This window comes from Octopus bimaculoides, chromosome 3, assembly GCF_046866305.1.
Source record: "Octopus bimaculoides isolate indiv1 chromosome 3, ASM4686630v1, whole genome shotgun sequence".
NCBI lineage: Eukaryota > Metazoa > Mollusca > Cephalopoda > Octopoda > Octopodidae > Octopus > Octopus bimaculoides.
Window position 1 is genome coordinate 60,015,881 of NC_142930.1, and position 19,908 is coordinate 60,035,788.

The 19,908-nt window shown below is 31.9% G+C and overlaps 1 protein-coding gene and 1 pseudogene across 4 annotated transcripts in view; one reads left to right on the forward strand and one right to left on the reverse strand.

The window, feature by feature from the left end:
- Positions 1 to 19,908, forward strand: part of LOC106874729 (uncharacterized) — a 1,612,306-nt gene that overhangs the window by 854,362 nt on the left and 738,036 nt on the right. The window lies entirely within an intron of this gene.
- LOC128247465 (U6 spliceosomal RNA) lies at positions 5,288 to 5,387 on the reverse strand (annotated as a pseudogene).

Here is a 19,908-nt window from a genome sequence, read left to right on the forward strand (position 1 = left end):
GATAAATAGATAAGCACATATGTGCACATGTATGTACACACACACATGTACACATGTACCCATTTGATGATGATTTATATTCTTTCATTTTTGTGTGTGTTTGTGTGTATGTATGTGTGTGTGTATGTATCTATCATCATCATCGTCGTCGTCGTCATCATTCAACATTTACTTTCCATGCTGGCATTGGTTGGACAGTTTGACTGAAGACTGGCGAGCCAGAAGGCTGTACCAGGCTCCAATCTGATCTGGCAAAGTTTCTACAGCTGGATGCCCTTCCTAACACCAACCGCTCCAAGAGTGCAGTGGGTGCTTTTTATGTGCCACCAGCACAAGGGTCAGTCTGGTGGTACTGACATCGACCACACTTGAATGGTGCATTTTATGTGCAACCTGCATGGGAGCCAGTCAGGCAGCACTGGCAATAACCATGCTCAAATGGTGCTTTTTACATGCCACTGGTATGGGAGCCAATCAGGCAGCACTGGTGACGACCACACTTGAATGGTGCTTTTTATGTGCCACCGTCATGGGTGCCAGTCAGGCAATACTGGCATTGGCCACAAAAATGACTTCACTTGATTCAACCGGTCCTTGCATGCTCAATTTATTGCCCAATGATTGAAGGGTACTCACAAATGGGCCAGTCATGCAGCACTGGCACAGGCCATGGTTACGGTCTCATTTGGCTTGCCGGATTTTCTCAAGCACAGCATATCTCCAAATGTCTCAGTCACTCATCACCTCTGTGAGGCCCAACGTTCAAAGGTCGTGCTTCACCACCTCATCCCATGTCTTCCTGGGTCTATCGCTTTCACAGGTTCCCTCTACTGCTAGGATGTGACACTTTTTCACACAGCTGTCCTCATTCATATGCAACACATGACCATACCAACACAGTCGTCTCTCTTTCACACCACATCTGATGCTTCTTATGTCCAACTTTTTTCTCAGGGTGCTTACACTCTGTCGTGTATGTACACTGACATTACACATCCAGCGAAGCATACTAGCTTCATTTCTTGCAAGCGTATGCATGTCCTCAGCAGTCATGGCCCATGTTTCACTCCATGAAGCATGGCTGTTCACACACATGTGTCATACAGTCTACCTTTTACTCGGAGCGAGAGGCCCTTTATCATCAGCAGAGGTAAGAGCTCTCTGAACTTTACCCAGACTATTCTTATTCTAGCAGCTACAATTTCAGAGCATCCACCCCCACTACTGACTTGGTCACCTAGGTAATGGAAGCTATCAACTACTTGTAGTTTTACCTCCTAGCATGTGACAGAAGCTGTTTTCTGTATATTTTCAGTATTTATTGCCCCTGAACATTTGCCACACACAAAAACTATCTTCCTAGTTAGCCATCCCTTGATATTGCTACACATCTTTTGTGTCCATAGCTTACTCTGGGTACATATTAAGGAGCTTCTAACTATACCTTTTCTACAGATTGAGCAGGGCCATCTAACTGAAAGGATTTGTGATTTATCTGCCTTCCTACTTATTAAGACTTTAGTTTTTGCTAGATTTACTCTACGGCCCTTCGATTCTAGTCCTTGTTTCCACACCTGAAATTTCTCCTCTAGTTCTGATAGTCATTCGGGTATTAGAGTAAGGTCATCAGCATAAAGAAGCTCCCAGGGACATTCTGTTTTGAATTCCTCTGTTATTACCTGGAAAACTATGATGAATAAGAAGGGGCTGAGGACTGATCCTTGGTGGACCCCTACCTGGAATTCTTCACTATACGCTTTTCCAACCCTCACCTTACTGACAGCATCTCTGTACATGGCTTGTACAGCTCTCACCAACCACTCATCTATCCCTAGTTTCTGCATTGACCACCATATATGGGATCAGGGTCCCTGTCAAAGGTTTTCTCTATGTCAACAAAAGCCAGGTACAGAGGTTTATCTTTGGCTAGGTATTTCTCCTGCAGCTGTCTTACCAGAAATATAGCATCAATGGTGCTTTTCCCTGGCACAAACCCAAACTGCATCTCATCTAAACTATGACCCTCTCCATGAATTTCATTACCTGATCCAACAACTTGATACCTCTCTAATTATTTGTATCTACTGCATCACCTTTACTTTTGTAGCAGCAGACTATGGTGCTGCTACACCAGCCATTGGGTATGACTCCTTCATGTATCACCTGATTGACTATATGGGTGACTAGACTATCGCCAACACCACCAGATATTTTGAGCATCTCTATGGTGATTCCTGATGGACCAGGGGCTTTCCATGTCTTCATACCCTTAATTGATTTATCTCCTTAATTGATCTTTACTGAGGACCAAGTCCACAGGATAAAGAGTGGTGAGAAGAGGAATCCAGGGGAGCAGATAGATAGTGATGCAAATAAACGAATAAAACTGCTTGCTTGGGTTAGATATACAAAACATATATACAAGTATATATGTAAATAGAGAGAAAGCAAATACTGAAAATTTTCAGATGATGAATATTGAAGTATAAATATATACATAATTATATTTTAACAGAATAAACTTGCACAGAGTACACAGACACAGAAAGTAAAGAGGGAAAAGCATTATGTTATAAATCCGACAGCTGTTTCTGGGGGCTTGGAGCTATTCATAATGTTGGCAGACATAGTTCACAAAAATATACCACCAGTAATGTAAGCAAATGAACATTGGTATGCTAATGATTCTGCCACCTCACTGCCTTAATAATAACAATAATGGTTTTAAATTTTGGTACAAGACCAGCAAGTTCAAAAGAGTGGTTAAGTTGATTACATGGACCCCGGTTCTCCATTGGTACATATTTAATCTATCCCAAAGGGATGAAAGACAAAGTTGATCTTGGCGTAATGTGGACTCAGAATGTAAAGACAGACAAAATGCCATTAAGCATTTTGCTCTAATTGCTAACAATTCTGCCAGCAAACCACCCAACTACTACTACTACTACTACTAATAATAATAATAATAATAATAATAATAATAAGAAGAAGAAGAAGAAGAAGAAGAAGAAGAAGAAGAAAAGTAGAAGTATTAGTAGTAGTAGCAATAATAAATATCATAATGGCATTTATTTAGCAATATTTATAATATCCCCATAGAAAACTTAACACAATTTGTACATTGCTACACAACTGAAATGAAACAGTAGTCAAATTTCTTTTAAATTACTTTTTACTGTCTTCAAAAAAGAAATGAGATATATGTATCCAGAAGATATTGACCTTAAAGAAAAAGTAGAATGATCACTGATCAAACATCTTTGGTGTTAGATCTAGTCAATCAGAGCTGACAGGAGGCTAAAGAACAACAGCAATGAACTTCATGAAATAGTTTTTCTTTTTATCTTATTATCAAAGCATATTGAACAAATATTTATTTCTTTTCCATTTTCATATTTCTGACTAAGGCACAAAGGGTATACTTTTTGGGAGAATATATTGTTGATCATACTTGAATATAGTTGACCCCAGTACTTGAATAAGGATCTTGAGAACTAACTATGGCAAGGCATTTTGTGAGGTATTATCTTGATTTTTGCCAATTCTTAAAAATTTTTTAATTGACATACTGGTAATTAAACACCTGTTCTAATGGTAGACAAGGATTTATTAGACTTACATTGAGTTTACAATATTGATTTGTCATTATTTTGTTTCTTAGTTTTTAGTGGTATTTTTCTCTATACATTTTCAATGACAATTCTTCTCTTTCAATTATAGGTTATTTTTTTAAACCAATCTCAAATCAAATTATTTCTGTACATTAATAATTACTAAAAAATGCTGCTGACATATTCTTTTATTCTTTTGTTTGTTTCAGTCATTTGAAACAAATCGACCTCAGGACTTATTCTTTATAAGCCTAGTACTTATTCTATTGGTCTCTTTTGCTGAACTGCTAAGTTACAGGGATGTGAACACACCAACATCGGTTGTCAAGTGATGGTGGGGGTGACAAATACAGAAACACAAACACACATATAAATACGGTGAGCTTCTTTCAGTTTCCATCTACCAAATCCACTCACAAGGCTTTGGTCGACCCAAGGCTACAGTAGAAGACACTTGCCCAAGGTGCTATGCAGTGGGACTGAACCCGGAACCATGTGGAAAAAGAAAAAAACGTCCACAATATCTATGGCAATACAGTAGACTGCCACTAATCTGGTAACCTGTAATCCAGCAAAATCAGTAATCTTGCACTAATTTCAGCTAAAAATTTTCAAACAATTTCAAATTTCCTGGGTTATCACACCAGCTAGCCACTACAATTTGTTGGTGCTACTTGCTGCATAAACACACTCACATCATTTGTAAACAAAGGTAGGCCTTTCCAGTTTTTTTTTTATTTATAACTATACCTTTTTCACTTTTAGTCCCAGCCAAGGTTCCAATGCATAAACGAAATGCTTCTTGCAGTGTAAAGCATAAACACCATGCATTGTCCATAAAAGAAATTGTTGAGCTGTTGAAAAACAAACTTGACAATGATGTGTCTGTGAAATTTCATTTGATGTTTCTCTTTTCCTTATTAACCAGCTCGTACCAATTTACAGGGCATTTTACCTAACCTAATCTAACCTACCATACTTAATCAATTAATAATATGACAAAATCACTAATCCAGCACTCTCCAGGTTAACTGTATCCATATGTTAAGGATTTATTTGTTAGATAGAAGGCTAATATGGTTTGGTGGTTAGAATATAGGTAATGGATATATTCTGGTACTTATTTTAAGATAAAATGCAAAGTTGGTCTTAAGTCTTTTAATGCAAAATTAAATTTCATAGCTATTCCATTAATGATATCAAACATCTGCCAAAAAATAGAACCAGTATTTTCTGCAAGTCACATTGCCTCAGTAAACTTGACAAAAAGTAGTTTCAGGCATGACATTCTTCCACAGGTGATAGATTGAGATATAAAACTGCTTTCTATAGTGAAGGGTAATAAAATTTTTAGTGGATATGACTGAATTTTACAGTAAAAGGGTTAATGAAATTTTAGCTAAAAAATATACAGAGAAAAAACTGTAGGCATTTTTGAAACATCTACAAAAGCTACCATAATAGAGGAACATGTTAATTACTTTATCCAGTCTTATTATGCATATTATAGATAGGTAGTGATGTACAAGGAAAAAATTCTGATGCAAAATATTCTGGATTGAAATTTCTTTTTAATCAATTGGAGAAAGGAAACAAACATATAGTCACAATATATGCAACTTGTAAAGAAAAGAGGACTGCTACCTTGTTGGGACACCATCTTGAAGCATCATGAAAAATATGAAAACTTTACAAATTTGTATGTCATGCTTGTGCAGGAGCCATGCTAATCTTTGTATCTTTCCTTTTTAGAATATGTTATATCAAATTAATTCTTGATCTTTAAGAAATTAAAAATTAATTTTGCAGAAGTTTGAATTTATGTGCTTAAATGGAAAAATCTGTTAGGAGGCAAAGTGATAGTTTTAACATCGTTTAATCTTGTTAAATCTCAGAAGCCTGTTTGAAACAGTGGACAGAGATGTTCTAACTAGAAAAAGAGTTAGAAAAATGCTTGGGTAGCATAAATTGCATAAGTACAAAGAGTAAATAATCCAAGAGGATTTATAGCATGAATTGAGATTATTCAGGTAGGTGGGATGTACTTAATGACGTATGCAAAAATTTCTTATTGGAATATAATTGGAACAGAAGCGAAAATCTACATGCAATTTTTATCACCTCTCACAGAAAACGGGAGATAATTTCTAGAAATTAAGAATTAATTTCATTGAAAATTAAATTTTCATGTCAATTTAATTAGCACTCAACGTAACAGCAATATGCTTATTTCCACCTTACTGGACATCATTAGCAAAGCATAGTTCTGTCAGCCCTGTGTTGATTAGTAGAAAAAATTTTCCAAAGATCTTTGACTGGTATAAGTTGCATTATCAAAAAACATGAGCAGGAAATCACTTGAGTGAGCCATTTGCAAGAGTTTAGTCAATTCATATAGGTGGTGATAAATGAATGTTTTATATGCACTTATTCTTCTTACCTCATTTTTTAGAACTTATGCTAATTAGATTAGTCAAAAATCTTCATATCTCTTTTTCTACTTGTAAAAATCTTCGTGACTGCTTTGTATACATCTTTCAATATCTCACTATCTACTTAAATTACCTATTTTTTTCCCATTAGTCTTCTTGAGTTATTTCCCTTAGTTCAATATTCTCATCCATTATTCAAATCAATGAAAATATTTTAAGCAGAATAAAACTGAAATATTTTGAAAATAATTGAAAGAAGAAACAAGACTATAAGGTTCTCTAAGACAGAACAGAATCAAGACATTGAAAGAGATAATTCTTAACAAATAATCGTCTCAAAAAAATATTTTCTGTTTTTATCAAGGTAAAAAAAAAATTCAGACTACTGACAATATCAGAAAGAATAAGGTGATAAATTTTTAATACCATAAAAAAACCCATGTAATTTATGCACTTTTTTTTCGCAAAAATAAAAATAAACTTTAGTGGGTTCATAAATTACATGAGTAGATCATTTCCAGAATTTTAAAAAAAAAAATTTTTGTTGCAAAATGATGAAAGAAACGTAAACATTTATACCAGAAGTTGACTAATTTAATGTCAGAAAAAGGTTTTGCAAAAAGAAATAATGGCTTAAATATGAAGTTGATTTTTGTTTATGCTGGGCTGCATAATGCTTACTTTTTCTGCATAAATTTACTAAAACCATTAAATGGTTAACTACTTTTTGAAGTCTGACGTTTATGCTGGTAAAATATGGTCCAGGCCATATTTCACATTGCTTGGAGTTTCTACCTATCGCAATGGAGCACCATTGACATACATAATGATATGGATATTAATGGCTGAAAAAATGTAATGATATGGATAATCTTGATTGTATGTTTTTATTTTTGTCTGTTTATTACTAGGCATAGTTTTAAGTTTGTCCTGCTGTTTACACTATTTTCAAACATTGGCTCTATTGCCACATTTAAATACATAGTCAACATATTTAATTCTTCCTTTGCAGTAAACAATTTATAAGTTCTGCCCATACTAACAGTAATATTAATGAGAAATTTTTAAGTTTGCTTGACATTTTATAAGTGTGCAAGGGATTAAAATTTCGACACTCCTTATCAAAGGTTCCAATAAGAATAGGTGGAAAATAATTCTGTTTACATAATCATTTTGATCGGTCACCTTCTTCTGTTGGTTGAGTAAAGTGTCATCCAAGCTGATGTTTATTGGTAATTAGACTTAATTTGAAACACCTGGGCATATTTATCAGCTTTGTTTTTGTTGGTAATTTCTATCAACAACTTTTCCTGTGATTGTGATTTGAGAAGACATACAGCAGTATACTAAAGATGGGACATAATCTCTTTTGGGCAAGAAATGTAAAATAAAGTTTATTGTAAACAACACAAACACTTTAATAGCTTTCAATGTGATACCTATTAAACAGAAATTATTTTTATTTAATAAAATCTAATCATAAGTAAGTGAAATTATGCTAAATACAACTAAATTGAAAACCTTTTTCCCCTGGCTATATTGACAATTCTGAAAACTTTTGGGTGCAAATTTTGCATGAGTAGAAAATTTTGTTAACAAATTTCATTCTGAAAATCACCTGCATAAATTACACAGGTGTGCAATTTACATGGGTTTTACGATAACTATTTTATTGTGAATAGTGATTTGAGACAAGTGTCACGGAGACTAATAGTTTTTGTTGTATAATTAGTGATGGATGTGTATAATTTATTATGAATATATGCTTATGGGTGTATTGCTTTTGTTTTCAAATGTTGACTGAGAGAGAAATATTCTTTTCCATCTTTAAACAATTCAGTTTTAGGTTTCGATGCATTAATTCATTTTTAAGAATACTTGTAAAAATTGTGTGAAGAACAGCATTTTATATATCATCCAGCTACAAGATTCTTATAATGTAATGGTTGTAAAATGAGTTATATTGTTATATATGATATCTTATCGCCACATATAATGACACATCATTTTTTCAATATTGAAAATAGATTATTTTAACCATTTATAAAACTAGAATGTATAGTTTCTTTTTACTTTTTATTTAATTAGATATTCCTATAAAAATTGTGAGCATATATTTTATTAAATTGAGGTCAAATAATGCATTATAGCCATTAAACTTAGTTGAGTGATCTCATTAATGTTTTATAAATGCTGATAGTACAAGATTAAATTATGTCTAAAGTGGCTCTTTTAAACTTGAGTTTATTCATCGAAAAATTGTTTAACTTCTTTTATGCTTTCTGAACAATTAACACACTTTCTTTTTGTTTCTCTCTCTCTCTCTCGTGTATTTTCTCTGTGCCTCTCAACAGTAGTGTATCTGTCTTATTAAAGTTTGCTGTATGTTAAACTTCTTGTTTGAAAACAATCTTTCATTTCTTTTTTTAAATAACCAAGAACTAATTTGACAGAACCAATATAACAAAGTATGGTACTAAACAATGAATAAGATACAGATATTAGTGTATCAACTTGCACAACAAATATTTCATGGTTATAACTACATTAAAGGTTTGTATACTCTTTGAAGAAAAGTAATTTCCTAATGCAACTACCTTTGATTTTATATTTTAATCTTTATTTTTACAAAGTAAAAAACAAAATAAAAGAAATCAACAGACTGTAGCTTAAATTTATACATGAAAGGTTTTCATAAAATTTGGCAAAATACATTTTGTATTTTTACCATGTATAGCAATAAGGAAGATTAAAAAATAAGCTGTATGGGCAATGCATGTAAGAAACTCTTACCTCATTGTTGAAATTCCAGTGAATTTTGATAGCCTTAGAAAAGATTTAAAGCAATACATATTGAGGAAAGTGTATTTATGCATATAAATGGTGAAATCTACATGGCTTAAGTAATCATGGATAACTTAACATATATATTGTAAGCTTTAAACTGAAATGAAGTCCTTCTAAAAGGTATCTAATGGTATATCCCGTATGTCACTGTTTCATTGTCTGTCTGACTCAATCTCTCTCTCTTATCAATATATACGTATATGAATACATATATATATACACACACATACATATATACACACACATATATATACATATATATACACAGACATACATACATATATATATATATATATATATATATATATATACACACACATACATACATACAGACATACACACACACACACACACACACATATATGCACATACATACTTACATACATATGTGTATATATATATATATATATAGTAAAAGTAAAGAACATGGGAAAAATGATATGTTTCAGTATTTGGCAACACATGATGTCACACTATAGATGCAACCAGTAGATGCAGCTTATAAGACCAGCATGGAGCAAACATACCATCAGACAGTCATAAAAGAAATACAAGTCAAGGACAATCAGCAACCAAATCTAAATGTACCAGAGGTGTGTTTAAATTTGGCTGCCACTTAAATTTAGTCACTGTGCTCTTTGTATTACATCATTGTCCACAATCAGATATGGACAACCTGTGTGTGCTTGTGTGTACAAGCAATGGTGGAAGTTTTATATGTTTAACATTAGAATCAAACATATATGGTTTAAGTGCCATGTGTCAAGCCCATCTAATGATACATGTGTGTGTGTGTGTGTGTGTGTGTGTGTGTATACGTGAAGTAAATGAAGTTGTGTTTTCCAAAATGGAAGTGAGCACCTTTCCACATGTAATTGGCCCAAAATTTATTAAGACACTAGGATATTTTCCTACTTTTCTTAACATGAAACCAATGGTAGCCTTAATTCACAAATAAAGAAAATATATCCACTAATGTGGTGTTGAGTACTCATTTTCATCATTTGACATTTATATGGCATATACATCTCTCTCTCTTTCCCTTCCTTTTTCTGTGTATTTAAGCATATATGTGTGTAGTGCACAATTATTTACTTTCCATAGAGTCTCTATAGCCATATATTCTACCTGTGATTCTACGTGAATCATATTGACAAGTTATTTACATTTGCATGGTTTTTACAGAAGATATTTGCATATATATATATATATATATAGGATAAAATCTTTATAAGAATTTATCAAGTAGTTCGCATTAAAAAAATTTCATAAGGGAAAAATTTATTAATCATTCCCTATAAATATATTTATTTATATTAAGGGCATTGCTATACATAAATGTCTCATGCTTAGAGGGACTCTTAAAGTTAAAACTACCATAATAAACACATTTTACCACATTTAACATGTGTTCATTATGGTAGTTTTGACTTTAAGAGTCCCTCCTAGTGTGAGGCATTGATGTATAGTAATGCCCTTAATATAAATGTATACATATATATATATATATATATCGTGCGGGTGACACGTAAAAGCACCCACTACACTCTCTGAGTGGTTGGCGTTAGGAAGGGCATCCAGCTGTAGAAACTCTGCCAAATTAGATTGGAGCCTGGTGTTGCCATCCGGTTTCACCAGTCCTCAGTCAAATCGTCCAACCCATGCTAGCATGGAAAGCGGACATTAAACGACGACGATGATGATGATGATGATGATGATGATATACTTATCAAATTAGATATATTTAAGTGAAACTCATGACACCATTTATTACATTTTTTGTCCAGAAAATTTATATCATATTCAGTCACTCCTGAATTGATAATTTAAAATGCCAGTCATGTACTGTGTTCAGTAACATCGATTAGCCTTCTCTCAAAAAGTATTTGTGCCTCAGTTAGAGGTCATTATCATCATCATCATCATCATCATCATCATCATTAATTTTAAAGTTATCTCTACACATTTTCTATAGTGATTAGAGCTAGCACGGAAAGGTACAATGTTTTGTATATGAATACACCTATGTAAACAAAGCAAATGTATATGCATATTTCAGGAATTCTTTCTACTTCTTTAGCACCACATCCAACCCATTAATCACTTGCGAACATAGTGCTGAAATAGCCACTCCATTTAGCAATTGGATATACCAGTTTTACATATTAAACACATTCTTGACAACCAGTATGGCATACTGTTATTATCATTAGTAGTAGTAGTAGTAGTAGTAGTAGTAATAATAATAATAATAATGATAATAATAATAACAATAATCCTTTCTACCAGAGGCATAAGGCCTGGAATTTTGAGGGAGAGGACTAGGCAGTTACATCGACCCCAGTGTTTCACTGGCACTTAATTGTTGACCCCGAAAGGGTGAAAGGCAAAGTTGACCTCGGTGGAATTTGAACTCAGAAGGTAGCAACAGACAAAATGCCACCAAGTACTTCACCTAGCATGCTAATGATTCTGCCAGTTCACCCCCTTAATAATGATTAATAATGGTTTCAAATTTTTCCACAAGGGCAGCAATTTTGGGGGAGGGGTTAAGTTGATTGCATCAACTCCAGTGGTACTTATTTTCTTGACTCTGAAGAGATGAAAGGCAAAGGCAACCTCAGCAGAATTTGAACTCAGAACGTAGTGGCAGATGAAATACTGCAGAGCATTTAGCCCAGTATGTTAACGATTCTGCCAGCTCACTGCCTTAATAGTAATAATAATAATAATAATGATAATAATAATAATAATAATGATAATAATGATGATAATGATAATAATAAAGTGATGAGCAGGTAGAATCATTGGCATGCCAGGTAGAATGCTTAGTGGCATTTTGCCTGTCTTTATGTTCTGGGTTCAAATTATACCGAGTCAATTTGGGTTGTTGGGCAATAGGATTAATGTAATTGACTAGAACCCTCCTGCCAGAAATTTCAGGCCTTGTGCCTTTAGTAGAAAGGATTATTATAGTAAAAATGATTTTTTTATTTTTTTGAAAGGTACAGTAATCCCTTGACTATTGTAGGTGTTATGTTCCAAGACCCCCCCCCCCCCATGATAGGTGAAAATCTGTGAAGTAGAAACAGTACTGTACTGTATATTTTTTTAATAATTTCTGTGATTTGTATATGTTTATTTTATTATAAATGCAAAACAACACCATGGAGTTATCGATGTAAGCTTAAATAATAAACCATGATAGGTGAACCGTGATAGTTGAACCACAATAGGTGAACTGTGATATGGCAAAGGATTACTGCATTGCACTTTTGATAAGTGTATACTTTCTGTCATTGATAATGATGTCAAGAATGTTGGCTTTTATCTTTCTGTCAGAGTAGATGAACATATCCCACAGGATGCTAATATCATTGTGTCAGTGACCATGTTTGGCTGATGATCATACATACCATTTTTCACTTGTCTTGCTTTATTAACTTCTGCATATTTTCCAGTGTAGGGATACTACTGCTTTGTAGTATCCCTATACTATGCCTATTGGTGTATTCAGTCATTGTCAGTTCTCACCGTTCAGAGACACATGTAAATAGCCCTTCACTTATCTTTTTAACTATCACTCTAATAATAACAGCAGCAGCCACAGCAGAGCCAGTAGTAGTAGTAGTAGGAGGAGGAGGAGGAGCAGCAGCAGCAGCAAATTGTAATAGCTCTTATTTAGAAATATTAATGATAATCATATGAAAAAAGACTAACCGTTTTCATATAATATATTCAAGGAGACAGTATACATAAAACATGTAAAACTAAATTGAAACACAATAACTGACCAATATTATAGTATAAACTATTAATATCAAACAAAAGTCATTGAAAAATTCCAGTATTGTAGTTTTCTAAAACTTGCAACTTTTTATTAACTTAGAATTAAGTCCGAATTAATAGAAGTAAACTTCAATATTAAAACAGAATAGGCTTAATTGAAATTTTAATGTATTGTACATAAAACTTCAGAAAATTATATCAATCATAAATGGACTGGTGAGGTGTGTTTGAAGTAAAAGTAATAATGCATTAATAATAAGGGAAATAAATGGTGAGATTAAATAGACAAGATACTAAATTAAAGACAAAGGCATCTTCTGGCTGATTTCCACTAGTCATTCATTTTATGTTGTTATATGCTTCACAATGCTAATTCACTCACATCATATCTCTACCATCTAGGATTTGAAGAATAGTAGAAAGACTAGATTTCACTGAGGAGGTCTAACAAGATCAAAACATGTCTGGAGTAGTCATTGTACTTTCTAAACACCAGACTCACTCCCCACAACACTACCTGTTAATCTTGAATGTTCATTTTAGGGTTGTCTCCCTTGCTTTTCAACACCATATTGTAATTTTGATTTACTTGAATTAAAATTTTTGCTCATTGAATTAAGTTTTGTACATTAGGTATGTGAGAATCTGCTTAAATGTACACACACAGAGAGACACAGTTACATATACATATATATAGTCAGTTAAGTGCAGTTCTTGAAACTCACAACCTTTCACTCACTTATGGAACTGTATTTATGTATATCAGCTGTGATGGATTTATAATACTGTACACTTTGGATAAGATACCCACTCTAATGACAGTTATACGAGTGCATCTTTTCCCTGACTTGTGGACTTTTAGACAACTTATACATATACACACATGCTACCACACACTGTAGAGTATAACGTAATACGTTGTCTGTGTCTTGTGCCATATATATATATATATATATACATATATATATATAAATATAAATATTAACTTGGCTATTCGCAATTTAGAACCAACAGGCAGAAGTATAGCCATCACTAAAGTGACTGATGGTGCTGGTCAGCACCAGAATTGCTAGAAATAATAAGAGTCAAAAGAATTCTTAGCCATGTGAGAGCACTTTTATAACAACTGACAAGGGAAACAAGCTCTCTTATATACAGAGAGAGAGAGAGAGAGAGAGAAAGAGAGAGAGAGAGAGAGAGAGAGAGAGAGAAAGAGTGAAAGTCAAGATTTAGAGATAATATACAAACCATACAGTAGTACTCAAATGTTTTGAACTTACATTCTGAAGTCTTTATCAAGGACTAAGTCTACTGGGTAAAGAGTGGCTATAAGAGAAATCCAGGTGAGCTGATATGGAGATAGTGATGTAAATGCCAATATTTCTACATTGATAATAGAGACTAGTTTTGTAGTAATGTTTATATGCATCCACTACTAGTTGCATATCTGACTTTTTTGTACACTCCACTTGCCATTATGAACATTACAACTATTATGTAACTCTGAGCCTCTAGAAACAGCTGTCGTACTTGAAATACAATGCCTTCTCCCATTAGTTTTCTGTATTTTTTGTACTTCATGTAAATTTGTTCTTTAAATATTTACATGATTATACACTAGTGTTCATCTGAATATTTTCAGCTTTTGCTTCTCTATATATATACACCCCTATATATATATATATATATATATATATATATATATATATTTACATGTGTATATGTATGTATGTATATTTTATATATCAAGCCTAAATGTATTATCTATATCACTCTGCCTCTCCCTCCCTCCTCTCTTTCTCTCTTGCTCACTTTATATATATATATATATATTCATATATATATATATATATATATATATATATATATATATATATATATATATATATATGCACATTCATGTGCATGAAAAATCTATAATATATATGCCTATATATATAAATGCACATATATTTATTCATATAATATATAAATATAGTTAAAACTCAAACAACAACATACATTTTTCTCATGTTCAATTAATTTCAATAATAATAATAATAATAATAATAATAATAATAATAATAATAAAATGATAGAAAAATAAAATAATAGTAAGATACAAAGTGATAACAGAAATAACTCCAGAGTAGCAGATCACTGGGCCAGCTTGTATAAACTAATGCACTCTAGTTTGTATTGAATACTCCTTGCATCTTTGTGTTTTCTTCTCACCACTTGACAACAGATGGTGTTGTGTTTATGTCCCTGTAACTTAGCAATTTGTCCAAAGGAAACTGATATGATATGTATCAGACTTAAGATATAAATACTAGGGTCTATTTGATCAACTTCATAGTAGTGCTCCATGTACACATATATATTGATGCACATGTAAATAATATTAGTTATTTAGAAATGAAATGTCATTTCCTTAAATGATGATACTGAAATGTAGTCTTTTAAATTTAAAAGCTGTATCATATATATATATATATATATATATATATATATATATACATTTTTTTTTTTGGTGGGAGGACAGACTGGCATTGCATATTGTTTCCATTTTCTGTTATAATATTATCCCTAATTATATGTGGTTGTGATTTGGTATTTCTTCTTTCAATTTGAAGTTTCACTATAATCTATTTTAATTGACCAATGCAATATTCTTTAAATAGAACTGAAGTATACTTTTTAAAAACTTTGAATCTTTATTAAACACTGCACCATGAATTGTATTTGTTTTTCATAAACCTACAGAATATTGCTCTCCATTTGTAAAACTTACTTTCATTGTTTGGGTTTTAATGAAAATGTATTTTTGTACCTTAAACAATAATTGCCATTGATCAAACACGACATTATTTTTTTCAAATCTACTTGCGGCAGCTCCACCCCTTGGTTGTTCTTCATAGCCTTAATCATTTTTGAAAAGCTTATTCTTAGTTTCAATCACGAGTGTAATGTCACTAACACAGTAAGCAAGACATATTCAAAACTAAATTCTATTGCTTGCCACCCAACATTTCTAACCAAAACTATCTATAATTTTTTCTCCTTCTAACACTAATTTTTTTCACATTTATGAATATTTTCATATATCCTTAGTTTAAAAAAGATCCTCTGGTAAATATTTGTGTGTACTCTGTATACTAGAAGAAGCAGACTTATGTTGTCTCTAATGGGTAAAAAATTATTCCAATCCTTCATGCACTTGTAATTATTATCTTCAATAAATGTATTCGGACAATACATTGGTCTGACCTGCCCTTTGAGAGTAAAATATATTTCTTTAAAAAAATATTAAGAGAACAAATGAATATAGCTGAATATTAATAACGGATTACCATCCAATGCAAATATTTTAGTTGCATTTATCAATATTAAATAAAATAAACTCAAGGTGAGTGACAGAAATAGTAGAGTACTGGGTTAAAGCCATGTAGAATATAAATAAACACTTTTAATTTGATCTTGGATTTAATTTGATTACACATTTCGCTACATGTTGACTCCAAATTGGAGTTGTTTACACTTTATTTTTCATAAGCTGATAAATACTAATTATGTACCAGGGTCAATTCAACTGACTTCTAGAAATATATGTCCTTATATCAATAAGAGATACTCCATACAAAGTAAGGTGAAGTTTACTGGAATGGTAGAATTGTGAGAGAACCAATTTGCAGTATAGACAGTATTTAGTTCCATCTTCTTATATTGTGAACTGAAATCTTGCTGTGGTAGGTTTTATCTTTAATCTATCAAGAGGCAAGAAATTAAGTCTTTCTCTTGTATTTGGATCAATTCAACTGACTGTACCTCTTCAACCTCTTTAAAACATGTTAATCAAAACATCAAATCACAAAACAAGAAATTTTCTTTATCCCAGACCTCTTGTTGAATAAAACTCATTTCTGTTCAAATTATTTCTGTTTATGTATTGCATATCAACTTAATATTTCAAAAAAATGTATAAAATAAAACATAAAGAGTGTATTTTCATAAGTCACAATATTAAAATTATCAAAAAACAGTCTCAAAAACTTCACACTTCACAGAATCTAGTTAAAATTCACCTCTAGACATGTATCTGCATTACAATAAAAAATGTATGCAAATATAATTACATACAAAATATACTGCATAAAAACTTGCTATAAGTCATAAAGTTTAAGAAATAAAATATTTTTACAATGCAAGTTTAATATATATTGATTCAATATTTTATTCACCCCAAAACAATGCTTTTGAACTTTTTTTTTATTTTACAGTTTTATTAGTTTTTCCATTAAATTAATATCTGAACATGAACATTCCAAATTTTTCCTTTTACTCTACAACTATTTTATTTACAACTTATTCTAGATCATTATCTAGAAAATGTTGCAATTTCCATTTACATCTCTCTGAGTTTTTTTTTTTTTTTTTTTTTGAAAGTAATATTCCTTAAAAACCAAATTTCTTTGCAGGAAATCTGCATGTTGCCTTTTTATTGTAATATTTTTCCCAACTAGAGTGGATGGAATGGCTTATGAAAAGGTAGACATTTGATGGAATGATTACTTTGATAAATACATAACATTTAAGTAACTAACCATTCAATCATGTGGTAGAGGTTTTAAAAGAATCTATTTACCTGCACAAGAGTATTTGAAATAAGCAGAGTTTTGTCCCTTTCTCAAAAGTACAAGACAATACCTGTCATAAATACAACTTGGTGAAGATATAATCAAACCTTTTGATATCAACCTGCCTAAAACTGTCCCTGGTTCTGACATAAATTCTCTGTTTTAAATTCTCTATATTAAGACCTTCCATTAAAATTGATTGTTAGTTTACATTCAAAACACTATCTTAATAATTACAGTTATTTCAATAAATCATTCAGTATTTTCAAAAATTTAAAGAAGATAATTTATGTATGTTAGTCTATACTATATTTTCTTTAGAATCCATATATAAGAATATTTCAAAATAATATTCCAAGTAAACAAAATGAAATATGAATATTCATAGATTTTTTAAACTATATTTTCTTTATATTCTTAAGATAAGCTGTCTTAAGGTAGTGTAATTGTAAAAATTTTCTCAAATATATTTTAAAAGCAAAGACTTGATATTTCAGTTTTCAATTTATATTGTCAGTAATTCAAAAAAAGAATTTAATATTTTCATTTTCTAGTAATATTTCAAAATCTCACCTATTATTAAAATGTTAAATTTGATTCCATCATTTAAATTTCTGTGGAGGAAATGATGTCTTTTGACATTACAGTGTACATTGTTATCTAGGCAAAGAAATCAGACCCACATCGTCTAAAAAACATTTATCTATAAAATTATATTGTATTTTCATCTACATTCTTAAATATCTCATTAGCTTTTGCAGTTCTAGGTCGTTTAAATCTAATATGGTAAATGTTGTACAGAGAATATTTAAATATTGGACTTATGTTAATGCATGTGTGCATTTATGCATGTGTACACACACACACACACACACACACACACAGGTGAAATCCAGAGATTCTCCTCATAGAAAACACTAAGTAGTACTCAAATGATTCAAATTTCCACAAAGTAAAGAAAGGCTATAAGAGGATAAGAGGGACCAAGTTGAGCAGGTATAGAGCTAGAGCAATTATGTGGATAATTGCCTCCATATATATATATATATATATATATATATATATATATATAACCTACATGATAAACATGCAAATAGGGCAGATGTAACTATTTCTTTTTAAATTGTAAAAAATGATAAACAGCCTTGATTTATTTTTGAACCTTATTGTGTTTTTGGCAGAGCTGTGTACATCACTTGACCAAACCCCAGAGAAAGAAGTAGCTAGTCTTTTTATATACACAACAAATCTAGCAGCTTCGGTGAATTAGAGCTACTAATTTGCTTACTATAAGTAGTTAGCACTTTATCTAATATTAGCAGCCTATCAACAGGGATCCCAGTTCACACTTTATGATGTAATACATAGAACCTACATAACAGACAAACAAACAGAGCAAATTTAATTATTTCTCCATAGATTGAAAAAATTGTCAGACAGCTTTAATTGATTTTCAAACTTTATTTGGTTCTCATCAGAGTTCATCTTCATAATCCACACCATCATCTTTTTAGCATCCACTTTTTCATGCTTGCATCTGTTGGATGGGTTTCCTCAAGCACTGTCGCACCAATTGTTGTGTTTCAATCTTTTAAAATCAACTTTTGTCGCTTCTTTCTATGTGTTTCTCAGTATTCCTCTTTTACATATCCATTCCATTTGAATCTCTTAATACATTCTTTTTTATTCAACTGTTATCCTTCATTCACATCATATATCACATATAACTGCATCTTCTTCCTTCCATGCTATGTTTGGTTCATTTTATACCCAGTTTTTCTCCTTGCTCATTTGTGGTTCCTTCATTTGTTTTTAACCGTCATACACCCCCTACATTCAGTACAATAAACATCACAGTGTATACATAAATACTGTACAATTTTCTTTATTCAAAGAGAGAATCCTCTTCATTGTCAGAAAGGGTAGTTATAATACACTGAACTTTTTACTTCATTATTACTGGTTACTATGATTCCAGACACCAGTCTCCACTTCCAATCAAGTAACCTACATAATAGAATCTACCAACTCCTTCTATGGTGCTTTCTAAGTATTTGAAATACTTTATTATATGATACTTCTGTTATTTACCATCCCAGTGTATTTATTGGGTTGGCAACTAAGTTCCCACGATTTTTTTAATTTAATTTTTTTAAAAGGTTTAATAAAAAATAACAACTAATTAATCAATAATGTATTCATCCTTGTTGTTTATAACTTCTTCTCAAAGTTCAACAAAATTTTCAATACCTCGTTGGTAGAAATCACCCGATTTCAACTCAAAAAATCGATCCAACCAAGCTCTCAATTCTGCATCAGTATTAAATGAAACTCCATGCATAGCATTTCAAAGAGATTGAAAGAGGTCGAAATTCATTGGTGTCAAATCAGGAGAGTACGGCAGGTGTGGCAGCACTTCCCAGCCATGTGTTTGAATGGCTTCCTTGGTCATATTGGTGATATGAGGGTGGGTGTTGTTGTGCAGCAGAACTCCATGCTACCAATTAGGCCTTTTCTCTTGAATCGCCATATTTAGTCATTCCAATTGTTGAAAATAGAGTTCCACGTTGGTTTTACTCAAGCAGTTTGTAATGGATAATCCCTTCCCAG